Source organism: Oncorhynchus masou, unplaced genomic scaffold (assembly GCF_036934945.1).
Source record: "Oncorhynchus masou masou isolate Uvic2021 unplaced genomic scaffold, UVic_Omas_1.1 unplaced_scaffold_729, whole genome shotgun sequence".
In the NCBI taxonomy this organism is placed as follows: Eukaryota; Metazoa; Chordata; class Actinopteri; order Salmoniformes; family Salmonidae; genus Oncorhynchus; species Oncorhynchus masou.
Genome location: NW_027013742.1, coordinates 256,347 through 284,000, shown reverse-complemented (window position 1 = coordinate 284,000; position 27,654 = coordinate 256,347). Strand labels below are relative to the sequence as shown.

At 44.3% G+C, this 27,654-nt stretch overlaps 1 pseudogene; it reads left to right on the top strand.

The window, feature by feature from the left end:
- LOC135537237 (protocadherin-10-like) overlaps positions 1 to 25,644 on the top strand; it is a 39,042-nt pseudogene extending 13,398 nt beyond the window's left edge.
- Positions 25,645 to 27,654: the final 2,010 nt, after the last annotated feature.

Sequence of the window (27,654 nt, the reverse complement as noted above, 5' to 3'; positions counted from 1 at the left end):
GTCAGTCACAGTGGTCAGGTATTCTGCCGCTGTGTACTCTCTGTGTAGGGCCAAATAGCATTCTAGTTTGCTCTGTTTTGTTGTTAATTCTTTCCAATGTGTCAAGTAATTATCTTTTTGTTTTCTCATGATTTGGTTGGGTCTAATTGTGGTGCTGTCCTGGGGCTCTGTAGGGTGTGTTTGTGAACAGAGCCCCAGGACCATCTTGCTTAGTGGACTCTTCTCCAGGTTCATCTCTCTGTAGGTGAAGGCTTTGTTATGGAAGGTTTGGGAATCACTTCCTTTTAGGTGGTTATAGAATTTAACAGCTCTTTTCTGGATTTTGGTAATTAGTGGGTATCGGCCTAATTCTGCTCTGCATGCATTATTTGGTGTTCTACGTTGTTCACGGAGGATATTTTTGCAGAATTCTGCGTGCAGAGTCTCAATCTGGTGTTTGTCCCATTTTGTGAAGTCTTGGTTGGTGCGCGGACCCCAGACCTCACAACCATAAAGGGCAATGGGCTCTATGACTGATTCAACTATTTTTTAGCCAAATCCTAATTGGTAGTTTGAGATTTATGTTCCTTTTGATGGCATAGAAGGCCCTTCTTTCCTTGTCTCTCAGATCGTTCACAGCTTTGTGGAAGTTACCTCTGGCGCTGATATTTAGGCCAAGGTATGTATAGTTGTTTGTGTGCTCTAGGGCAACAGTGTCTAGATGGAATTTGTATTTGTGGTCCTGGTGACTGGACCTTTTTTGGAACACCATTATTTTGGTCTTACTGAGATTTACTGTCAGGGCCCAGGTCTGACAGAATCTGTGCATAAGATCTAGGTGCTGCTGTAGGCCCTCCTTGGTTGGTGACAGAAGCACCAGATAATCAGCAAACAGCAGACATTTACATTACATTTAAGTCATTTAGCAGACGCTCTTATCCAGAGCGACTTACAGACATTTGACTTCGGATTCTAGTAGGGTGAGGCCGGGTGCTGCAGACTTTTCTAGTGCCCGCGCCAATTCGTTAATATATATGTTGAAGAGGGTGGGGCTTAAGCTGCATCCCTGTCTCACCCCACGACCCTGTGTGAAGAAATGTGTGTGTTTTTTGCCAATTTTAACCGCACACTTGTTGTTTGTGTACATGGATTTTATAATGTCGTATGTTTTACCTCCAACACCACTTTCCATCAGTTTGTATAGCAGACCCTCATGCCAAATTGAGTCGAAGGCTTTTTTGAAATCAACAAAGCATGAGAAGACTTTGCCTTTGTTTTGGTTTGTTTGGTTCTCAATTAGGGTGTGCAGGGTGAATACATGGTCTGTTGTATGGTAATTTGGTAAAAAGCCAATTTGACATTTGCTCAGTACATTGTTTTCATTGAGGAAATGTACGAGTCTGCTGTTAATCATAATGCAGAGGATTTTCCGAAGGTTACTGTTGACCCATATTCCACGGTAGTTATTGGGGTCAAATTTGTCTCCACTTTTGTGGATTGGGGTGATCAGTCCTTGGTTCCAAACATTGGGGAAGATGCCAGAGCTAAGGATGATGTTAAAGAGTTTTTGTATAGCCAATTGGAATTTGTTGTCTGTGTATTTTATCATTTCATTGAGGATACCATCAACACCACAGGCCTTTTTGGGTTGGAGGGTTTTTATTTTGTCTGTAACTCATTCAATGTAATTGGAGAATCCAGTGGGTTCTGTCTCTCTCTGTCTCTCAATTCAATTCAATTCAATTCAAGGGGCTTTATTGGCATGGGAAACATGTGTTAACATTGCCAAAGCAAGTAAGGTATATAATATATAAAGTGAAATAAACAATAAAAATTAACAGTAGACATCACACATACAGAAGTTTCAAAACAATAAAGACATTACAAATGTCGTAATATATATATATATATATACAGTGTTTTTACAATGTGCAAATGGTAAAGGACACAAGATAAAATAAATAAGCATAGATATGGGTTGTATTTACAATGGTGCGTGTTCTTCACTGGTTGCCCTTTTCTCGTGGCAACAGGTCACAAATCTTGCTGCTCTGATGGCACACTGTGGAATTTCACCCAGTAGATATGGGAGTTTTTCAAAATTGGATTTGTTTTCAAATTCTTTGTGGATCTGTGTAATCTGAGGGAAATATGTCTCTCTAATATGGTCATACATTGGGCAGGAGGTTAGGAAGTGCAGCTCAGTTTCCACCTCATTTTGTGGGCAGTGAGCACATAGCCTCTGTCTCTCCCTCTCCCTCTCTGTCTCTCTGTCTCCCTCTCCTTCTCCCTCCCCCTCTCTCCCCCTCTCTCTGTCTCTCTCTGTCTCTCTCTGTCTCTGTCTCCCTCTCCTTCTCCCTCCCCCTCTCTCTGTCTCTCTCTGTCTCTCTCTGTCTCCCTCTCCCTCTCCCTCTCTGTCTCTCCATCTTCCTCTCCATCTCCCTCCCCCTCTCTCCGTCTCTCTCCGTCTCTCTCTGTCTCTCTCTGTCTCTCTCTGTCTCTCTCTCTCTTTCTCCCTCTCCCTCTCCCTCTCTGTCTCTCACCCTCTCCCTCCCCCTCTCTCTCTCTCTCTCTCTCTCTCTCTCTCTCTGTCTTTCTCTCTCTCTCTCTGTCTGTCTCTCTCTCTCTGTGTTTTCTCCCCCTTTCTCTGGCCTTGTCCCACCGGCAGTGCTGAAAGAACAGCACATTGAAAGGGGAGCGTTGTAGTTAATGTTGGTGTGTTCTTTTGCAAATCAACACGGCAGCAGGTGAAAGAATTAACTCATTATTCTGCATCATCTTAACCATGTGTCGAGTTGCTGTCTGTTTGTTGTGTTGTTTGTTGTGTTGTTTGGGTGGCAACGTGGCGAGATCAAAGGTCTTTGTTTCTAGTAAGTTGATATGATGACATGATAGGCTTGGTATGGTTGTCCCAACCCCAAAATTGATTGGATAACTACAGCGCATCATTTCCACACCCACACCGAGTCACAGGCAGTGGATTGTGTCCAGTTGTTACATGGTTTATACAGGCCGATGTTCTGTTTTATTTCTGTTCTGGACGTCTATTTGATTTCCACCTGTTTATTGATTTAAGTGGAGCCAGACAATGCCAGGACAGTATCACAATCCAATTTGGAATTGATTCGACCTTTACTTGACCTTTACTTTAACGTTACCGTAACACAAACGTCTAGACAATCTGGCTGCCAAATATCACGTCAATGTGGCGTTGGAATACAGAATGGAACATGGGTCGTGCCGTGCGTAGGATATCAGGTGGCTTGGACGGGCCTCAGTGTGTTTGGTGCCGTGCGTAGGGTATCAGATGGCTTAGACGGGCCTCAGTGTGTGTGGTGCCGTGCGTAGGGTATCAGATGGCTTGGACGGGCCTCAGTGTGTTTGGTGCCGTGCGTAGGGTATCAGATGGCTTGGACGGGCCTCAGTGTGTTTGGTGCCGTGCGTAGGGTATCAGATGGCTTGGACGGGCCTCAGTGTGTGTGGTGCCGTGCGTAGGGTATCAGATGGCTTGGACGGGCCTCAGTGTGTGTGGTGCCGTGCGTAGGGTATCAGGTGGCTTGGACGGGCCTCAGTGTGTGTGGTGCCGTGCGTAGGGTATCAGATGGCTTGGACGGGCCTCAGTGTGTGTGGTGCCGTGCGTAGGGTATCAGATGGCTTGGACGGGCCTCAGTGTGTGTGGTACTGTGCGTAGGTTATCAGGTGGCTTGGACGGGCCTCAGTGTGTTTGGTGCCGTGCGTAGGCTATCAGATGGCTTGGACGGGCCTCAGTGTGTGTGGGGCAGTTCCTCAGTTCTGTTTTAGATGATAACAGCTTAGTTCTCAATAGGAGGGCCTCAACACCCTTATTTTTTTAAAGGAGAAGCACTAGTTTTTCACAAGCTCTTGTCGTAGCAGGTGTTTGTGTGTCTCTCTCTGTGTATTTGTGTGTGTGTGTGTGTGTGTTTTTGTATGTGTGTGTGTGTTTATGTGTGAGTGTGTGTTTATGTGTGTGTGTCTGTTTGTATGTTTGTGGGTGTGTGTGTGTGTGTCTGTGTGTGTGTGTGTGTGTGTGTGTGTATGTGTGTATGTGTGTGTGAGGCAGAAAAGGTGGTAATGTTTGTAGTGAAAGAGAATACCACAGGGAGTTTTAAAGGATGTTATATTTAGAGAGAGTGAAAGAGAGAGAGAAAGGTGTATCTTTATTTAAATATTTGCACATCATTGCAACACTGTATATATACATATTATGACATTTGAAATGTCTTTCTTCTTTTGGAACTTGTATAAGTGTGATGTTGACTGTACATTTTTATTTATACTGTACGTTTTTTTGTTTAGTATCTACTTCACTTGCTTTGGCAATGTAAACATGTTTCCCTTGCCAATTATGCCCTTGAATTGAAAGAGAGTGCATGAGAGAGGAGAGCGCCAGAGAGAGAGCGCCAGAGAGAGAGCGCCAGAGAGAGAGCGCGAGAGAGGAGAGCGCCAGAGAGAGAGAGGGCGAGAGAGGAAAGCGCCAGAGAGAGAGAGCGTGAGAGAGGAGAGCGCCAGAGAGAGAGCGCGAGAGAGGAGAGCGCCAGAGAGAGAGCGTGAGAGAGGAGAGCGCCAGAGAGAGAGCGCGAGAGAGGAGAGCGCGAGAGAGGAGAGCGCGAGAGAGGAGAGCGCCAGAGAGAGAGCGCGAGAGAGGAGAGCGCCAGATAGAGAGCGCGAGAGAGGAGAGCGCCAGAGAGAGAGCGCGAGAGAGGAGAGCGCCAGAGAGAGAGCGCGAGAGAGGAGAGCGCCAGAGAGAGAGCGCGAGAGGAGAGCGCCAGAGAGAGGAGAGCGCGAGAGAGGAGAGCGCCAGAGAGAGAGCGCGAGAGAGGAGAGCGCCAGATAGAGAGCGCGAGAGAGGAGAGCGCCAGAGAGAGAGCGCGAGAGAGGAGAGCGCGAGAGAGGAGAGCGCCAGAGAGAGAGCGTGAGAGAGGAGAGCGCCAGAGAGAGAGCGCGAGAGAGGAGAGCGCGAGAGAGGAGAGCGCCAGAGAGAGAGCGCGAGAGGAGAGCGCCAGAGAGAGAGCGCGAGAGAGGAGAGCGCCAGAGAGAGAGCGCCAGAGAGAGAGAGAGCGAGAGAGGAGAGCGCCAGAGAGAGCACGAGAGAGGAGAGCGCCAGAGAGAGAGCGCGAGAGAGGAGAGCGCCAGAGAGAGAGCGCGAGAGAGGAGAGCGCCAGAGAGAGAGCGCCAGAGAGAGAGAGAGCGAGAGAGGAGAGCGCCAGAGAGAGAGAGGGCGAGAGAGGAGAGCGCCAGAGAGAGAGCGCCAGAGAGAGAGCGCCAGAGAGAGAGCGCGAGAGAGGAGAGCGCCAGAGAGAGAGAGGGCGAGAGGAGAGCGCCAGAGAGAGAGAGCGTGAGAGAGAGCGCCAGAGTGAGAGAGAGCGAGAGAGGAGAGCGCCAGAGAGAGAGCGTGAGAGAGGAGAGCGCCAGAGAGAGAGCGCGAGAGAGGAGAGCGAGAGAGAGCGCCAGAGAGAGAGAGCGCCAGAGAGAGAGCGCGAGAGAGGAGAGCGCCAGATAGAGAGCGCGAGAGAGGAGTGAGAGAGCGCCAGAGAGAGAGCGCCAGAGAGAGCGCCAGAGAGAGAGCGCGAGAGAGAGAGAGCGAGAGAGAGCGCGAGAGAGAGAGCGCGAGGAGAGCGCCAGAGAGCGCGAGAGAGGAGAGCGCCAGAGAGAGAGCGAGAGAGGAGAGCGCCAGAGAGAGGAGAGCGCCAGAGAGAGAGCGTGAGAGGAGAGCGCCAGAGAGAGAGCGCGAGAGAGAGAGCGCGAGAGAGGAGAGCGCCAGAGAGAGAGCGCGAGAGAGGAGAGCGCCAGAGAGAGCGCGAGAGAGGAGAGCGCCAGAGAGAGAGAGCCAGAGAGAGAGAGCGCCAGAGAGAGAGAGAGAGCGCCAGAGAGAGCACGAGAGAGAGAGAGCGCCAGAGAGAGAGAGAGGCGAGAGAGGAGAGCGCCAGAGAGAGAGCGCGAGAGAGGAGAGCGCCAGAGAGAGAGAGAGCGAGAGAGAGAGAGCGCCAGAGAGAGCACGAGAGAGGAGAGCGCCAGAGAGAGAGCGCGAGAGAGGAGAGCGCCAGAGAGAGAGCGCGAGAGAGGAGAGCGCCAGAGAGAGAGCGCGAGAGAGAGCGCCAGAGCGCCAGAGAGAGAGCGCCAGAGAGAGAGAGAGCGCCAGAGAGAGAGCGAGAGAGTAGAGCGCCAGAGAGAGCACGAGAGAGGAGAGCGCCAGAGAGAGAGCGAGAGAGGAGAGCGCCAGAGAGAGAGCGAGAGAGGAGAGCGCCAGAGAGAGAGCGAGAGAGGAGAGAGCCAGAGAGAGAGCGCGAGAGAGGAGAGCGCCAGAGAGAGAGAGAGAGCGAGAGAGAGAGCGCCAGAGAGAGAGCGCGAGAGAGGAGAGCGCCAGAGAGGAGAGCGCCAGAGAGAGAGAGCGCGAGAGAGGAGAGCGCCAGAGAGAGAGCGAGAGAGGAGAGCGCCAGAGAGAGCGCGAGAGAGGAGAGCGCCAGAGTGAGAGCGCGAGAGAGGAGAGCGCCAGAGTGAGAGCGCCAGAGTGAGAGCGAGAGAGGAGAGCGCCAGAGTGAGAGCGCGAGAGAGGAGAGCGCCAGAGAGAGAGCGAGAGAGGAGAGCACCAGAGAGGAGAGCGCCAGAGAGAGAGAGCGCGAGAGAGAGAGATTAAATAAAAGTAATATTTTAAATATAATAAAGATGAAGTAGTAGGAACATGTTGCTTCCAGATGACTGTAGGGATGTAAGTGGTCTCTGATACCTGGTTGGTTGTGTGATATTAGTGCTTCTTCCTTCCTCTCAGGTGGGATTTGTTTATGTCAAGTATTATCAGAGCGTGGGTGTATGTGGGTCTATGTGGCGGTATGTGTGCTGCTGTGTGTGTTTGTGCTTGCTCATACATGTGTGTGTCCGTAAGCTGGTCTCATCTTTCATTCTGTCTCTTGAACACGCTAGCTCTCTGTAACACTCCACTGATCACTAATTCATTTCCAGGAGGAACCTTTGCATAGCAATTATCAAACCAAGGTTAGGCCTGTAGCACCTCCTCTTATAACGCTGCAGTCAAGCTGCCATCCTGGGGACACAACACCTTCTACACACCTATGGATATATAAGCAACAGTCGCCATTTTGGATCAGAATACACTACAGTACCGTCACTTAATGTGGTAAAACATTGTTTTCACCTGACCATGCAACCCTTAACTCAACCTACCCATTTTAAAACAATTATGTTGACTCTTTTAAAACTCAGGTGGCGCTATTAGTTGGAATAGCTTCCATAGACTCATATCTGTTTTTATAACTTATTGTGACTTTGAGTTGGATTACCACCGTGCATCAACTGATAACCCCCAACCTCACTCCAACACAAACCTATTTTTAAAGTCATGATTTGAATTAGGTGAATGTTTTTCTCATTAGTTGGGACGTTGTCACCCTAATCAGAGGTGACGGGGTAGATCATGAGGAAAACAAGACGGGGCCGTTGAGATGGACAGAATGAAGGATAAAAGAGAGAGGAGGTGGAGAGAATGAAGGATATGAAAGAGAGAGATGGAGAGAGATTAAATATTAATCGGAGACGGAGGAGAAGGAGAGGAGAGGACCTGAGAGACGAGCTATGAGGTATCTGGTCCCAAACAGCTCCCTATTCCCTATATAGTGCACTACTTTTGACCGGAGGCCATAAGGTTGCCCATTTGGCTCTGGTCAAAAGTAGTGTACTATATAGGGAATAAGGGAGGTGTTTGTGATGCGCCCGGGGCTTTTTTTAAACAATCATTATCTTGACGTTTGTGTTGTGGTGAACAACAGGCGTGACAAATGACTGAATTAAATATCCACAGCGACTGCATTAGATTGGTGATTACGAATTAGTGACGCCTGCCGAATTGACTTAAGTGTGTGTATGTGTGTGTGTCGAGTCAGATTGTGTGTGTGCATGTGTATGTGTGTGTGTCGAGTCAGATTGTGTGTGTGCATGTGTATGTGTGTGTGTCGAGTCAGATTGTGTGTATGTGTGTATGTGTGTGTCAAGTCAGATTGTGTGTGTGCATGTGTATGTGTGTGTGTCGAGTCAGATTGTGTGTGTGCATGTGTATGTGTGTGTGTCGAATCAGATTGTGTGTGTGCATGTGTATGTGTGTGTGTCGAGTCAGATTGTGTGTGTGCATGTGTATGTGTGTGTGTCGAGTCAGATTGTGTGTGTGCATGTGTGTATGTGTGTGTCGAGTCAGATTGTGTGTATGTGTGTATGTGTGTGTCGAGTCAGATTTTGTGTGTGTGTGTGTGTGTGTGTGTGTGTGTGTGTGTGTGTGTGTGTGTGTGTGTGTGTGTGTTTGTTAGTCTCGTCTCAGATGAGCTGTAAGTACAATAAACACAGTCCGTTTTAAAACTGTGGCAGCTACATGACCAAATGATCCTGTTACAGGAAGAGTTGTTCTCTAGAGTTCTGGAGCACATCGTTACGTCTGGAGATGTGTGTTATTGAGTCATCTGGTCGTAACACTAACGCCAGCAGAAAGATTACTCACAAATGGCTTATCAGTGATCCGTTATTACTAGAGATAATTATTATTATCAATGATCAGTTATTGCTAGAGCTAATTATTATTATCAATGATCAGTTATTGCTAGAGCTAATTATTATTATCAATGATCAGTTATTGCTAGAGCTAATTATTATTATCAATGATCAGTTATTACTAGAGCTAATTATTATTATCAATGATCAGTTATAACTAGAGCTAATTATTATTATCAATGATCAGTTATAACTAGAGCTAATTATTATTATCAATGATCAGTTATTACTAGAGCTAAATTATTATTATCAATGATCAGTTATTACTAGAGCTAATTATTATTATCAATGATCAGTTATAACTAGAGCTAATTATTATTATCAATGATCAGTTATAACTAGAGCTAATTATTATTATCAATGATCGGTTATAACTAGAGCTAATTATTATTGTCAATGATCAGTTATTACTAGAGCTAATTATTATTATCAATGATCAGTTATTACTAGAGCTAATTATTATTATCAATGATCAGTTATAACTAGAGCTAATTATTATTATTTTTTTCAGCAAATCGTTGCCAACTCTGATCCAGAGGTGATGTACCATGCCCTCCCTCCCTCCCTCCCTCCCTCCCTCCCTCCCTCCCTCCCTCCCTCCCTCCCTCCCTCCCTCCCTCCCTCCCTCCCTCCCTCCCTCCCTCCCTCCCTCCCTCCCTCCCTCCCTCCCTCCCTCCCCTCCCTCCCTCCCTCCCCTCCCTCCGTCCTCAGTCGTTCTATTAAACAGCTTTGACTGAGACACTACAGCCGGGTCAGCTATTACTTCAAAGGCCTCTGAAGGAGGGAAGAGAAGGAGGCGGGATGGGAGAAGAGATGTATTTTTAAAGTACTCATTATAACAGGGTCTGGATGGCTGCATCTGAAATAGCTCCCTATTCCCTACATAGTGCACTACAGGACCCTATGGGCCCTGGTCTAAAGTAGTGCACTACTCAAGGAACGTTGTGTCATTTGGGATGTAGTGAAGGTATTTTGCCGTCAGCCAAGACCCGAAACGAGCCAATAACACATCTTCACCTCTCTCCAGTACCCTGTGAGAGGGACTAGTCTACTGACTCACTAGCAACGTACATAGCAACAACAACCACCGCTGGGTACAAGCCAAAAGTGAACAGTGTCAGCAACGGTAATTTTAACCATGATGATATAACGTGTGACTGCTGTAAATGATAATGTGACAACACCAACACATGGCATGTTCTATCTGCTCCATAGCTTTATTGTTGCCATACGTTGCTAGCTATGGGCTCACGTGTTCTATCTGCTCCATAACTTTATGGTTGCTATACGTTGCTTGCAATGGGGTCACACATGTTCTATCTGCTCCATAGATTTATGGTTGCCATACGTTGCTAGCTATGGAGTGACACGTGTTCTATCTGCTCTATAGCTTTATGGTTGCTATACGTTGCTAGCTACGGGGTCACGTGTTCTATCTGCTCCATAGATTTATGGTTGCCATACGTTGCTAGCTATGGGGTCACACATGTTCTATCTGCTCTATAGCTTTATGGTTGCCATACGTTGCTAGCTATGGGGTCACACATGTTCTATCTGCTCTATAGCTTTATGGTTGCCATACGTTGCTAGCTGTAGGGTCACACGTGTTCTATCTGCTCTATAGCTTTATGGTTGCCATACGTTGCTAGCTGTAGGGTCACACGTGTTCTATCTGCTCTATAGCTTTATGGTTGCCATACGTTGCTAGCTGTAGGGTCACACGTGTTCTATCTGCTCTATAGCTTTATGGTTGCCATATGTTGCTAGCTATGGAGTGACACGTGTTGTATCTGCTCGATAGCTTTATAGTAGCCATATGTCTTTAGCTATGGGGTCACACATTGTCTATCGCTCCTTAGCTTTAGGGTTTCCATAAGGTGCTAGTTATGGGGTCACACGCTGTCTGTCTACTACATAGCTTTATGATATACATGACCGTTCAAAAGTTTGGGGTCACATAGAAAGGTCCTTGTTTTTGAAAGATTTTGATCAAATTGATCAGAAATACAGTGTAGACATTGCTAATGTTGTTAATGTCTATTGTAGCTGGAAACTTCTGATTTTAAGTGGAATATCTACATATCTACCCTTTTGCAAGTCTGTTAGCAGAGCTGAAAACTGGCATGCTGTTTAAAGAAAGGTCAAATTGGCCTTTGGTCCCTTTAGTAAGTTTAGTATCTGCAGCATCAGCATTTGTGGTTTTGATTACTTGCTCAAAATGGCCAGAAACAAAGATCTTTATTCTGAAACTCGTCAGTCTATTCTTGTTCAGAGCAATGACGGCTATTCCACGCGAGAAATTGACAAGAAACTGAAGATCTCGCACAACGAGGTGTACTACTGCCTTCACAGAACAGCTCAAACAGGCTTGAACCAGAATAGAAAGAGGAGTGGGAGGCCCCGGTGCACAACTGAGAAAGAGGACAAGTACATTAGAGTGCCTAGTTAGAGAAACAGACCCCTCACAAGTCCTCAACTGGCAGCTTCATTAAATGGTACCCACAAAACACCAGTCTCAACGTCAACAGTGAAGAGGTGACTCCGGGATGCTGGACTTCTAGGCAATACATCTATCCCTCTATCCTGCTCTCTCTACCTCTATCCCTCCATACCTCTCTCTATAACTATACATCTATCCCTCTATCCCTCTCTCTCTGCCTCTATCCCTCTATACCTCTCTCTATAACTCTATACATCTATCCCTCTATCCTGCTCTCTCTACCTCTATCCCTCTATACCTCTCTCTATAACTCTATACATCTATCCCTCTATCCCTCTATCCTGAACTCTCTACCTCTATCCCTCCATACCTCTCTCTATAACTATACATCTATCCCTCTATCCCTCTCTCTCTGCCTCTATCCCTCTCTCTATAACTCTATACATCTATCCCTCTACCCCTCTCTCTCTGCCTCTATCCCTCTCTCTATAACTCTATACATCTATCCCTCTATCCCTCTCTCTCTGCCTCTATCCCTCTCTCTATAACTCTATATCTATCCCTCTATCCCTCTCTCTCTGCCTCTATCCCTCTATCCCTCTCTCTATAACTCTATACATCTATCCCTCTATCCCTCTCTCTCTGCCTCTATCCCTCTATCCCTCTCTCTATAACTCTATACATCTATCCCTCTATCCCTCTCTCTCTGCCTCTATCCCTCTCTCTATAACTCTATATCTATCCCTCTATCCCAAGGTGGAATAACACAGATAAGAGGAACAGAATAGCACTGATTGCTTATTAGCAACGAGATGGCTTGTTTGTTTTGGTTATTTTTGTGTGTGTGTGTGCGGGGGGGGTCTGCTTTGTGCATGTGTGTGTGGGGGGGGGGGGGGGTCTTTTGTGTGTGTGTGTGTGTCTGTATGTGTGCAAAGTGGGTCAGTGTCTGCTTTGTGCGTGTTGGTGTGTGTGCATTTGTTTGAGGTTTGTGGATCTCTGTTTGTGTTTGTGTGTGTTTGTGTATATAAATGCATGTTTGCGTGTGTTTGTGCATCTACATGATACATCTGTGTGTGTGTGTGTGTGTGTGTGTGTGTGTGTGTGTGTGTGTGTGTGTGTGTGTGTGTGTGTGTGTGTCTTGATGAGGTCATTCCGTAATATGTAGCTGCTGGCAGGGGTTGTCATTGCTAGTCATTGTTTTGTCTTGTTTATTTCCTGCTCTGGGGGAGAAAAGGTGCAGGGGATAAACAGCCTATGGTGACACACACACACACACACACACACACACACACACACACACACACACACACACACACACACACACACACACACACACACACACACACACACACAGAGAGAGATACCAGAGGAAACATGCAGCCAGAGAGAATAACAGTTTAATTTGACATCATCTGACAAGGCTTCTCTGCACCTATCCTCATCCCTCTCTCTCTCTCTGCTTGTTTGTTCTCTGTATCAACTATGTGCAGATGTGAGAGACAGAGAGAGATAGCTGAGAGAGAGATAGCTGAGAGGGAGAGATAGCTGAGAGGGAGAGATAGCTGAGAGGGAGAGATAGCTGAGAGAGAGAGATAGCTGAGAGAGAGAGATAGCTGAGAGGGAGAGATAGCTGAGAGAGAGAGAGATAGGGAGGGAAGGAGAGAGAGAGAGAGAGGGAGGGAAGTAGAGAGAGAGAGAGAGGGAGGGAAGTAGAGAGAGAGAGAGAGAGGGGGGGAGGAGAGAGAGCAGCATTGCAGCAGCAGTATTATCAACAATCCAGATTTGTCCAACACACACACACACACACACACACACACACACACACACACACACACACACACACACACACACACACACACACACACACACACACACACACACAGTATAATCAGCGGGACAGATTTGTCTAAGCAGGTCCTTTGATCTCCAGCCCTCTCATCCACGGTATGGAGGAATTACTGACTGGAGAGATTGACCCCTTCTTCTCCTACATTCCCTCCCGTCTCCTCTCCTCCCTCCACCCTTCGCTCCACTCCTCCTTTGATCACTCCATTCCAATGTGTCGGCATTGTCCCGGCATTGGGAAAACTGCAAATCCAATCTGCACCACGATTAAGTTGGAGGTTTCATTTTGTTTTCTCTCTTCCTCTCTCCTCGTACTCTGTTTCTCTCTTCCTCGATCTCCATCTCTCTCCTCATTCTCTGTTTCTCTCTTGCTCCTTTTCTCTTCCTCCCTCTCTCTTTTTCTCTCTCTCATTCTCCTCCTCTTCCCCTGTTTCTCTCTTCCTCCCTCTATTTCCTTTCGCTCTCTCTTCCTCAGGCCCACTTTTCTCTCCTAACATTTCCCTCTCTCCCTCCACCCTCTTTCTCACTCTCCCTCCCTCCCCCCTCTCTTTCTCTCTCCCTCTCCCTCCCCCTCTCTCTCTCTCTCCCTCTCCTTCCCCCTCTCTCTCTCTCTCTCTCTCTCTCCCTCTCTCCTTCCCCCTCTCTCTCTCTCTCTCTCTCTCTCCTCCCCTCCCCCTCTCTCTCTCTCTCCCTCTCCCTCCCTCTCTCTCTCTCTCTCTCTCCCCCTCTCTCTCTCTCTCTCTCTCCCTCACCCTCCCCCTTCTCTCTCTCTCTCTCTCTCTCTCTCTCCCTCTCCCTCCATCCCTCTCTTCCACTCTCACTTCTTTTTATATTCCCTTTCTTCTCTCTAAGACTAATTAACTCAACTGTACCTCTTTTACGCTCAGCGTGAGTTATTGGATCGCAATTTTCGCCTTTTTGTTTCGTCTCAGCCAGTGTTTTGGCAGACGCTCAGTGTCAATGAATTGCCGATCTGTGTCGGATTCAAAAGGAACCAAAATCGTTCAATAAGCATCATCCCTCTATGTGGCTTTTTTGTAGTGAATTTCAGAATATAATTGTTGTTTTTTTGTCTTAGTGTAGTGTAACTTTGTCTCACGCTGTGTTCCAAATGGCACCCTATTCCCTACATACTTCTGGGGTCAAAAGTAGTGCACTATAATGGCGAATGGGGTTATATTTGGGATGTAGTTTTATCTCCTCTTTTGGGTGAGACGGGGTCTTGAACATCAATTGTGTTAATGCTGCAGTTGGAGGAAGTTGATTGATAGATGGAGGATGTAATGGTTTTGGAACATAATGCTGGTATGATTGCATATTGCTTCAGATGAATGAGAAATCTGCCCAAACAAACCACAGACTCCATCACTGTTTACCACTGTCTGTTTGATTAATAGCATTCTGTTGTTTTTAACATCACAAACCAATTTTCTAACGTGTGTATCTTCTCTTTCTCTCCACCCTCTCCCTCAATGTATCTCCCTCCTCACCCCCCACCCCTCCTTCCTTCCTTCTTTTCCTCCCTTCCTCCCTCCCTCCCTCCTCACCCCCACCCCTCCATCCTTCCTTCTTTTCCTCCCTTCCTCCCTCCCTCCCTCATCACCCCCACCCCTCCATCCTTCCTTCTTTTCCTCCCTTCCTCCCTCCCTCCCTCCTCACCCCCACCCCTCCATCCTTCCTTCTTTTCCTCCCTTCCTCCCTCCCTCCCTACTCACCCCCCCACCCCTCCTTCCTTCCTTCTTTTCCTCTCAACTCCCTCCCTCCCTCCTCACCCCCACCCCTCCATCCTTCCTTCTTTTCCACTCAACTCCCTCTCTCCTCACCCCCCACCCCTCCATCCTTCCTTCTTTTCCTCCCTCCCCCCCTCCCTCCCTTCCTCCTCACCCCCCACCCCTCCTTCCTTCCTTCTTTTCCTCTCAACTCCCTCCCTCCCTCCTCACCCACCACCCCTCCTTCCTTCCTTCTTTTCCTCTCAACTCCCTCCCTCCACCCCCCACCCCTCCATCCTTCCTTCTTTTCCACTCAACTCCCTCTCTCCTCACCCCCACCCTTCCATCCTTCCTTCTTTTCCTCCCTCCCCCCTCCCTCCCTTCCTCCTCACCCCCCACCCCTCCTTCCTTCCTTCTTTCCTCTCAACTCCCTCCCTCCCTCCTCACCCCCACCCCTCCATCCTTCCTTCTTTTCCTCTCCACTCCCTCCCTCCACCCCCCCCCACCCCTCCTTCCTACCTTCTTTTCCTCCCTCCCTCCCTCCCTCCCTCCCTCCCTCCCTCCCTCCCTCCCTCCCTCCCTCCACCCCCCCCACCCTCTCCCTCAATGTATCTCCCTCCTCACCCCCCACCCCTCCTTCCCTGCCTCCATCCTTCCTTCTTTTCCTCTCCACTCCCTCCCTCCACCCACCCCTCCTCCTCCCCTCTCTGTAGGTACAGATCTCTTCTCTAACTGTACAGAGGAGTGTAAGGCCCTGGGTCACTCCGACCGCTGCTGGATGCCAGCCTTCGTCGCTGGCGACGGTCGCCAGGGCACCGGTGGCGATTACCGTAGCAACCTGCACGTGCCAGGCATGGACTCCGTGCCGAACACTGAGGTACCCGCCACCGCCGCGTCCGGTCACCACGACAACGACCTTACGCTGACTTCTGACCTCACGACCTCTGATAGGTCATTCTCTACGTTCGGAAAAGATGGCGGCGGATGCACCACACTGCCACGGTCAATGCACCACCTCCACCACCACCACCACCACCTCCACCAGTCACATCAGCCTCATGTCCAACACAGCAGCCCAGCTAGAGCTACAGCCACTACTACTACAGACACCACGCTAGAGAGGAAAGACTATGAGTCTTTAAAGGGTACACTACCGCTACCGTACAAACCCACCTTCTGTGAGTATGAGTACCAGACTACGTCACTAGAGCCCTACGACTTTGGCCTGGTCCACTATCCATATTAGATACTTTTTGAAAGAAATTCTGATCTGATAATATTTTTAAAAGATACTTTTGAAAAAACTCTGATCTGTAAATATAAACAGATATAAAAAAAATATAATTCTGATCTGATTTTATTTTTAAAATATACTTTTTAAAGAAACTCTGATTTTATAATATTTTTTAAATATACTTTTGCAAATAACTTCTGATAACATTTTTTAAAATATACTTTTTGAAATTGAGATAGTCTTTTGCTTTTTTTATTTGTGTATTTTCTGTTTAGAAATGCAATTGAAGTAAACATTTAGTTGTTTATTTTTTTCAAAATGTAACCCTTCTGCTAAACCCCCCTATATATTTCTTTAACCTCCTAAATCCTTCACCATATTTATTGTTTCAAATAATAACAAATCAAAATAAATCAACTTTTGATTCAAAAATGTGTTTGTGGCCACATTTTTCTTTCCTGTCCCCTATATACAGTATATAGTATATATATATATATCTACCTGTTCTATAAGCAGATTTTCTGAACTATAGTTCTTCAGGCGTTTTCTCTATCAGTGAACCAGTGTTTAGCAAACAAGGTCAGATGAGACATCTCAACACTGTCTTCTGTTTTGACATGTTCACCGAAAACTAGACACCAAGGTTATTCATGTTCACCAAAAACTAGACACCAAGGTTATTCATGTTCACCGAAAACTAGACAACAAAGTTATTCATGTTCACCGAAAACTAGACACCAAGGTTATTTTTCTACAAAACATGTACTGGGCTCAGTAGTGATATTATAGTGTCATACTATACATGTAGTGATATTATGATGTCATACTTTACATGTACTGAGCTCAGTAGTGATATTATGATGTCATACTATACATGTACTGGGCTCAGTAGTGATATTATGATGTCATACTATACATGTACTGAGCTCAGTAGTGATATTATGATGTCATACTATACATGTACTGGGCTCAGTAGTGATATTATGATGTCATACTATACATGTACTGAGCTCAGTAGTGATATTATGATGTCATACTATACATGTACTGAGCTCAGTAGTGATATTATGATGTCATACTATACATGTACTGGGCTCAGTAGTGATATTATGATGTCATACTATACATGTACTGGGCTCAGTAGTGATATTATGATGTCATACTATACATGTACTGAGCTCAGTAGTGATATTATGATGTCATACTAAACATGTAGTGATATTATGATGTCATACTATACATGTACTGGGCTCAGTAGTGATATTATGATGTCATACTATACATGTACTGGGCTCAGTAGTGATATTATGATGTCATACTATACATGTACTGAGCTCAGTAGTGATATTATGATGTCATACTAAACATGTAGTGATATTATGATGTCATACTATACATGTACTGGGCTCAGTAGTGATATTATGATGTCATACTATACATGTACTGGGCTCAGTAGTGATATTATGATGTCATACTATACATGTACTGAGCTCAGTAGTGATATTATGATGTCATACTATACATGTACTGGGCTCAGTAGTGATATTATGATGTCATACTATACATGTAGTGATATTATGATGTCATACTATACATGTACTGGGCTCAGTAGTGATATTATGATGTCATACTTTACATGTACTGGGCTCAGTAGTGATATTATGATGTCATACTATACATGTAGTGATATTATGATGTCATACTATACATGTACTGGGCTCAGTAGTGATATTATGATGTCATACTATACATGTACTGGGCTCAGTAGTGATATTATGATGTCATACTATACATGTAGTGATATTATGATGTCATACTATACATGTACTGGGCTCAGTAGTGATATTATGATGTCATACTATACATGTACTGAGCTCAGTAGTGATATTATGATGTCATACTGTACTTGTACTGAGCTCAGTAGTGATATTATGATGTCATACTATACATGTACTGAGCTCAGTAGTGATATTATGATGTCATACTATACATGTACTGGGCTCAGTAGTGATATTATGATGTCATACTATACATGTACTGAGCTCAGTAGTGATATTATGATGTCATACTATACATGTACTGGGCTCAGTAGTGATATTATGATGTCATACTATACATGTATTGAGCTCAGTAGTGATATTACAATGTCATACTAAACATGTAGTGATATTATAGTGTCATACTATACATGTACATGGCTCAGTAGTGATATTATGATGTCATACTATACATGTACTGGGCTCAGTAGTGATATTATGATGTCATACTATACATGTACTGAGCTCAGTAGTGATATTATGATGTCATACTAAACATGTAGTGATATTATGATGTCATACTATACATGTACTGGGCTCAGTAGTGATATTATGATGTCATACTATACATGTACTGGGCTCAGTAGTGATATTATGATGTCATACTATACATGTACTGAGCTCAGTAGTGATATTATGATGTCATACTATACATGTACTGGGCTCAGTAGTGATATTATGATGTCATACTATACATGTAGTGATATTATGATGTCATACTATACATGTACTGGGCTCAGTAGTGATATTATGATGTCATACTTTACATGTACTGGGCTCAGTAGTGATATTATGATGTCATACTATACATGTAGTGATATTATGATGTCATACTATACATGTACTGGGCTCAGTAGTGATATTATGATGTCATACTATACATGTACTGGGCTCAGTAGTGATATTATGATGTCATACTATACATGTAGTGATATTATGATGTCATACTATACATGTACTGGGCTCAGTAGTGATATTATGATGTCATACTATACATGTACTGAGCTCAGTAGTGATATTATGATGTCATACTATACATGTAGTGATATTATGATGTCATACTATACATGTACTGAGCTCAGTAGTGATATTATGATGTCATACTATACATGTACTGAGCTCAGTAGTGATATTATGATGTCATACTATACATGTACTGAGCTCAGTAGTGATATTATGATGTCATACTATACATGTAGTGATATTATGATGTCATACTATACATGTACTGGGCTCAGTAGTGATATTATGATGTCATACTATACATGCGTCTGGGTCCTGGTGAAAGGTAGGGAACGGGGACGTAGCCTACGACTCATCGATAAATAACGGCATTCGTTACCTAAAAACAACTTCCTACTGATTGTCCTTCCACCTCGAGGTCTCTTCTCACTAAGGACTGCGTCAGAAATTGCACCCTATTCCCCATGTAGTGTACATTCGTTACCTAAAAACACCTTCCTACTGATTGTCCTTCCACCTCGAGGTCTCTTCTCACTAAGGACTGCGTCAGAAATTGCACCCTATTCCCCATGTAGTGTACATTCGTTACCTAAAAACACCTTCCTACTGATTGTCCTTCCACCTCGAGGTCTCTTCTCACTCAGGACTGCGTCAGAAATGGCACCCAATTCCCCATGTCGTGTACTGCTTTTGACCAGAGCCCTGTGGGACCTTGTTAAATGAAATACACTATGTAAGGTGTAGGCTACCATTTGCCACGTGTTTCTATGGAAACATAGAGAGCAACAACGCCAGGACATCATTAAACTGGCAGGGAGTGAAGACGTTTGTTTTGAACCGTGTTTTAACACTGACTTACATAATGAGCTGCTCCACTGCTAAATTAACACGCTGCTGTTAATTGTGATTCTACATTTTAGGGCATGCTGTGTGAGTGCGTGTGTCTGTCTGGATCTACGTGTGTGTGTGTGTGTGTGTGTGTGTGTGTGTGTGTGTGTGTGTGTGTGTGTGTGTGTGTTATTGCATGCTGGCTCATTCTCCCTCAGGTAATAATCATGATGAAGTTCTGCTTCGTGCTGAACTAATCTACCCACTGCCCCTTTGTTTGTTTCCCTCTGTGTGTGTGTGTGTGTGTGTGTGTGTGTGTGTGTGTGTGTGTGTGTGTGTGTGTGGTGGGTTGGTTCTTCTAACCTTGCGGGGAAGATTCTCCCCCATGGGGACATTTCCCACATCCCCATGAGGACCAGACTGTGTTAAGCTGAGGGGTTTGGTTTAGGTTTAAGAGGGTTTCTGTTTCTGCTGTTGTAAAACCTTGAGTTGCACGGGCCTATTGCAACTTTCTGCCCTGTTTCTATGTTGTACTTAGGACTGGTCTGGAGAGAGTGGGAGAACATGAGAGGTCTATGGGGGTATATAGTGGTCTATAGGGGTCTATAGAGGTCTATAGGGGTCTATAGGGGTCTATAGGGGTCTATAGAGGTATATAGGGGTCTACAGAGGTCTACAGAGGTCTATAGGGGTTTATAGAGGTCTACAGGGGTCTATAGAGGTCTATAGGGGTCTATAGGGGTCTATAGGGGTCTATAGAGGTATATAGGGGTCTACAGAGGTCTACAGAGGTCTATAGGGGTTTATAGAGGTCTACAGGGGTCTATAGAGGTCTATAGGGGTCTATAGGGGTCTATAGGGGTCTATAGGGGTCTATAGGGGTATATAGGGGTCTACAGGGGTCTATATGGGTCTATAGGGGTCTATATGAGTCTATAGGGGTATATAGGGGTCTACAGGGGTCTACAGGGGTCTATAGGGGTCTATAGGGGTCTACAGGGGTCTATAGGGGTCTATAGGGGTCTATAGGGGTCTACAGGGGTCTATAGGGGTCTATAGGGGTCTACAGGGGTCTATAGGGGTCTATAGGGGTCTATAGGGGTCTATAGGGGTCTACAGGGGTCTATAGGGTCTATAGGGGTCTATAGGGGTCTATAGGGGTATATAGGGTCTATAGGGTCTATAGGGGTCTATAGGGGTCTATAGGGGTCTATAGGGGTCTATAGGGTCTATAGGGGTCTATAGGGGTATATAGGGGTCTATAGGGGTCTGAAATTCCTCCTCATGTCGGTGGCCCTTCCAGCTCTCTTCATTAGTGCCTCACTATCTCCCACAGTCAATGCTTTCTCCTACTCTTTTCCATTCATACCTCAGTGTTAGGGTTAGAATTACGGTTAGGGTAAGGGTACGGGGTTAGTGGTTAGGTTTAAGGTTAGGAGTTAGATTTAGGTTTGGGTTAAAGTTACGGGTTAAGGTTACGGGTTAAGGTTAAGGGTTAGGTTTAGGGTTAGGGGTTAGGGTTACAGGTTAGGGTTAGGTTAAGGGGTTAGGGAAATAGGATTTTGAATGGAAAATAGTTATAGGTCCCCACGAGGATAGATGAACATAAAATATACGTGTGTGATATGCCTTGCCACTTGGTGCTGTGCTACGGAGCATAGATAATTAAAGCAGCTTCATTCCCTTCTGTCTGCTTCATATCTGAGTAATCTGGGATTGGTACCGATGTCATATTTTGGACGTGTAAATGAATGATATCGGACTATAGCCATTGACTATTGAAGACTGTATCTTATAAATGTCCCATCACTTTAGTTCAACTGTAGTTCAACCATCCCTCAACTGTAGTTCAACCATTCCGCAACTGTAGTTCAACCATCCCGCAACTGTAGTTCAACCATCCCTCAACTGTAGTTCAACCATCCCTCACCTGTAGTTCAACCATCCCTCAACTGTAGTTCAACCATCCTTCAACTGTAGTTCAACCATCCCTCGACTGTAGTTCAACCATCCCTCGACTGTAGTTCAACCATCCCTCATCTGTAGTTCAACAATCCCTCAACTGTAGTTCAACCATCCCTCAACTGTAGTTCAACCATCCCTCGACTGTAGTTCAACCATCCCTCAACTGTAGTTCAACCATCCCTCAACTGTAGTTCAACCATCCATCAACTGTAGTTCAACAATCCATCAACTGAAGTTCAACCATCCCTCAACTGTAGTTCAACCATCCCTCAACTGTAGTTCAACCATCTCTCAACTGTAGTTCAACCATCCCTGAACTGTAGTTCAACCATCCCTCGACTGTAGTTCAACCATCCCTCGACTGTAGTTCAACCATCCCTCAACTGCAGTTCAACCATCCCTCAACTGTAGTTCAACCATCCTTCAACTGTAGTTCAACCATCCCTCAACTGTAGTTCAACCATCCCTCAACTGTAGTTCAACCATCCCGCAACTGTAGTTCAACCATCCCTCAACTGTAGTTCAACCATCCCGCAACTGTAGTTCAACCATCCCTCAACTGTAGTTCAACCATCCCTCAACTGTAGTTCAACCATCCCTCAACTGTAGTTCAACCATCCTTCAACTGTAGTTCAACCATCCCTCAACTGTAGTTCAACCATCCCTCGACTGTAGTTCAACCATCCCTCATCTGTAGTTCAACCATCCCTCAACTGTAGTTCAACCATCCCTCAACTGTAGTTCAACCATCCCTCAACTGTAGTTCAACCATCCCTCGACTGTAGTTCAACCATCCCTCAACTGTAGTTCAACCATCCCTCAACTGTAGTTCAACCATCCATCAACAGTAGTTCAACAATCCATCAACTGAAGTTCAACCATCCCTCAACTGTAGTTCAACCATCCCTCAACTGTAGTTCAACCATCCCTCAACTGTAGTTCAACCATCTCTCAACTGTAGTTCAACCATCCCTGAACTGTAGTTCAACCATCCCTCGACTGTAGTTCAACCATCCCTCAACTGTAGTTCAACCATCCCTCGACTGTAGTTCAACCATCCCTCGACTGTAGTTCAACCATCCCTCGACTGTAGTTCAACCATCCCTCAACTGTAGTTCAACCATCCATCAACTGTAGTTCAACAATCCATCAACTGAAGTTCAACCATCCCTCAACTGTAGTTCAACCATCCCTCAACTGTAGTTCAACCATCCCTCAACTGTAGTTCAACCATCTCTCAACTGTAGTTCAACCATCCCTGATCTGTAGTTCAACCATCCCTCAACTGTAGTTCAACCATCCCTCGACTGTAGTTCAACCATCCTTCAACTGTAGTTCAACCATCCCTCAACTGTAGTTCAACCATCCCTCAACTGTAGTTCAACCATCCCTCAACTCTTTACCAAAACGTGTTGCTGTTTGAATCCCAGATCAACTATAGTGTCTCTGCTTTAGCCAAATTCTGACATAACCTGTAGTTTATAACCAGTTATTATAGTCCGGTTGTAGTTTATAACCAGTTATTATAGTCTGGTTGTAGTTTATAACCAGTTATTATAGTCCGGTTGCAGTTTATAACCAGTTATTATAGTCTGTTGTAGTTTATAACCAGTTATTATAGTCTGGTTGTAGTTTATAACTAGTTATTATGGTCTTGTTGTAGTTTATAACTAGTTATTATGGCCTGGTTGTAGTTTATAACCAGTTAGTACAGTCTGGTTGTAGTTGATAACTAGTTATTATGGTCTGGTTGTAGTTTATAACCAGTTATTATAGTCTGATTGTAGTTTATAACCAGCTATTATAGTCTGATTGTAGTTTATAACCAGCTATTATAGTCTGGTTGTAGTTTATAACCAGTTATTATAGTCTGGTTGTAGTTTATAACCAGTTATTATAGTCTGGTTGTAGTTTATAACCAGTTATTATAGTCTGGTTGTAGTTTATGACTAGTTATTATAGTCTGGTTGTAGTTTATGACCAGTTATTATAGTCCGGTTGTAGTTTATGACCAGTTATTATAGTCTGGTTGTAGTTTATAACAAGTTATTATAGTCTGATTGTAGTTTATAACCAGTTATTATAGTCTGGTTGTAGTTTATAACCAGTTATTATAGTCTGGTTGTAGTTTATAATTAGGGCCAGGAGGTTTTTCTGGACAGACCATATAAGGACAGGTAAAACACCAGGAGTGCATCCCAAATGGCACCCTAGTACCTATATTGGCCACATAAGGCCCTGGTCAAAAGTTGTGCACTACTTACGGTCTAGGTTGCCATTTGGGACATAACCTTGGTGCTAATGGCCATGATGATTATTTGAAAATGTACAGAATAAAAGAGTAAGAGAAAGGGATATACACCATTTGTCTAACACGTGTGTTTTCTCTTGCCTTGCAGCCCACAAAAGGATTTGCTAGCTCGTTCCGAGTGGACCTACCAGAGACAGCGTGAATTTGCACAATAGAGAGCTGGCCAACAGTGCGACAACGTTAGTGAAAGAGAAAGAGAGAGAGAGAAAACAACCAAACACAAAGAAATCTGTGACAACCAGACCATGGGCTTGTTTTGAAACTTCATTATCTGGGTCTGGCCAGCTAGAAAGAACCTTTCATCTCCATCACCACGGGAGACAGCAGGACAAAGTACTGGAGAAAGAACTCTAGAACTACAAATGTAGAACAGAAGAACTCTAGAACTGGAGCTGTGGAACAGAAGAACTCTAGAACTGTAGCTGTGGAACAGAAGAGCTCTAGAACTAGAACTGTAGAACAGAAAAACTCTAGAACTACAAATGTAGAACAGAAGAACTCTAGAACTGCAGCTGTGGAACAGAAGAACTCTAGAACTGCAGCTGTGGAACTGAAGAGCTCTAATACTAGAACTGTAGAACAGAAGAACTCTAGAACTGGAGCTGTAGAACTGAAGAACTCTAGAACTGCAGCTGTGGAACAGAAGCACTCTAGAACTGCAGCTGTGGAACTGAAGAGCTCTAGAACTAGAACTGTGGAACTGAAGAACTCTAGAACTGCAGCTGTGGAACTGAAGAGCTCTAGAACTAGAACTGTAGAACAGAAGAACTCTAGAACTGGAGCTGTAGAACTGAAGAACTCTAGAACTAGAACTGTAGAACAGAAGAACTCTAGAACTGGAACTGGAGAACAAAGGTGTAGAAGGAACTTCCAGGACCATAGTTGGCCTTAATTTCATCTCAGCAGGCCTGAGACCCCGGGCCCAAAGCCAAAGGACAAACGATGGAAGAAAACGACTGTGTTTAAGAAAGGGACGCAGGGAGGATGTATCAATTGGACTTATAAACGAAGGATTACAAAAATAGACAATAGACAAAGAGGAATCAAAGAAAGACTGATGAACAACACAAACAGACGTTTTGTTGTCGGTGACTAGAGGGGTTCGTGGCCATGGGGTACGCCCCCCCGTCTAGTCCATCTGTGTGTGCCTGTTTACACAAAAAGAAATGTTTCTGTACAAACTTCAACCAACCATCACTTTGAGCCCTTTAGCTGTTTCTACTGTCACCACTACACCAACTGTACAGGAATGAAGGATGAGAGGGGGAGAGAGAGATGGAGGGAAAGAGATGGAGTGTGAGAGAGTGAGAGAGACAGACAGAGAGAGAGAGAGAGAGAGAGACACACAGAGAGAGTGAGAGACAGACAGAGAGAGAGATGAGAGAGAGACACAGAGAGTGAGAGAGACAGACAGAGAGAGAGATAGAGAGAGAGACACAGAGAGAGTGAGAGACAAACAGAGAGAGAGAGAGAGAGAGAGAGAACCCCAGAAATGATGTGAACTATTATACAAAATCAATATCTCTACTTGACTGTTTTTATAACTTCTCTGTTAATTTCCTGTTGTTTTCTCTGTGCGGTCCAAGTGTTCTGAATCTCCAGTATTTTGACTTTTTAGTAAAGAACAACTACAACAAAAATTGCCTACAACACGGCTAGTTGAGTTCCTGCTTCTTTGGGCGACCTGCCTCCATAACATTGGTCTGAGAGGAACTTCACAAACCAGAGAAATGTTGTGGTTTATATCATGTGTGCAAAGTGTTTCCTGTGCTATTTTAAAGCGTAGCCTATAAATGAATATACATCTCTCTCTCTCTATATACATATATATACATGTCTATATATAAGATATACTTTTCTGAAACTGTGTAACCATTGGTTAGTTTCTTATCCACCATGCAGTACTGTCAATACCAACTGATACCAAGTGCTGAAAACAAGAACTTGTATTCATTAAACATAGAGGGCGTGGCTTCACTATGCACAGACTCCGCCCCTTCACTCCAACCAAGGTTCAGGCTGATGTTTTTATAGCCTCATTTTTGGTGACGCTCGACTTTTGAATAGTTATAATGCATTATAATTATATTACGAGGTCCTTTTGAATAGTTATAATGCATTATAATTATATTACGAGACCCTTTTGAATAGTTATAATGCATTATAATTATATTACGAGATCCTTTTGAATAGTTATAATGCATTATAATTATATTACGAGACCCTTTTGAACAGTTATAATGCATTATAATTATATTACGAGATCCTTTTGAATAGTTATAATGCATTATAATTATATTACGAGACCCTTTTGAATAGTTATAATGCATTATAATTATATTACGAGATCCTTTTGAATAGTTATAATGCATTATAATTATATTACGAGATCCTTTTGAATAGTTATAATGCATTATAATTATATTACGAGGTCCTTTTGAATAGTTATAATGCATTATAATTATATTACGAGGTCCTTTTGAATAGTTATAATGCATTATAATTATATTACGAGATCCTTTTGAATAGTTATAATGCATTATAATTATATTACGAGATCCTTTTGAATAGTTATAATGCATTATAATTATATTATAATGCATTATAATTATATTACGAGATCCTTTTGAATAGTTATAATGCATTATAATTATATTACTAGATCCTTTTGAATAGTTATAATGCATTATAATTATATTACGAGGTCCTTTTGAATAGTTATAATGCATTATAATTATATTACGAGATCCTTTTGGATGCAGTTGAAAGGTGTTATGAAACTGCCTTCCTAACACTGACACTTTACTTCTATATGTTGTAATGAATACGTTCATAAGGGAAACATATCTTCTATATGGTGTTATGAATACGTTCATAAGGGAAACATATCTTCTATATGTTGTCATGAAAACTTTCATAAGGGAAACAGATCTTCTATATGGTGTTATGAATACGTTCATAAGGGAAACATATCTTCTATATGGGGTTATGAATACCTTCTTAAGGGAAACAGATCGTCATAAGAAGCAGCTTTATGGAGAGCAGAGATGGGCAACGCTGGTCCTTGTGGAGCCTGAATGTCTTTCACACAAAACTTAAATGCACACAATTGGTTTAACACATCTAGTCTACCAGATCTAGATCAGACACTGGTTTCCTGGTTTAACACACCTAGTCTACCAGATCTAGATCAGATACTGGTTTCCTGGTTTAACACACCTAGTCTACCAGATCTAGACCAGACACTGGTTTCCTTGTTTAACACACCTAGTCTACCAGATCTAGATCAGATACTGGTTTCCTGGTTTAACACACCTAGTCTACCAGATCTAGATCAGACACTGGTTTCCTGGTTTAACACACCTAGTCTACCAGATCTAGATCAGACACTGGTTTCCTGGTTTAACACACCTAGTCTACCAGATCTAGATCAGATACTGGTTTCCTGGTTTAACACACCTAGTCTACCAGATCTAGACCAGACACTGGTTTCCTGGTTTAACACACCTAGTCTACCAGATCTAGATCAGATACTGGTTTCCTGGTTTAACACACCTAGTCTACCAGATCTAGACCAGACACTGGTTTCCTGGTTTAACACACCACCAGTCTTACCAGATCTAGATCAGATACTGGTTTCCCTGGTTTAACACACCTAGTCTACCAGATCTAGACCAGACACTGGTTTCCTGGTTTAACACACCTAGTCTACCAGATCTAGATCAGACACTGGTTTCCTGGTTTGAACCAACATCATTGAAAGCAGCAGGCCCCACGTGAACCAGAGCTGCCCAAATCTGTGGTAAACTGTGACTGATGTTGGACTTCGCCATCATGTGTATGGAAGATAAGAGACCACAACATCAGTCTTACCATAGTTTAGGCCCGGTGTCAACATCAGTCTTACCATTGCTTAGGCCTGGTGTCAACACCAGTCTTACCATAGCTTAGGCCTGGTGTCAACACCAGTCTTACCATAGCTTAGGACTGGT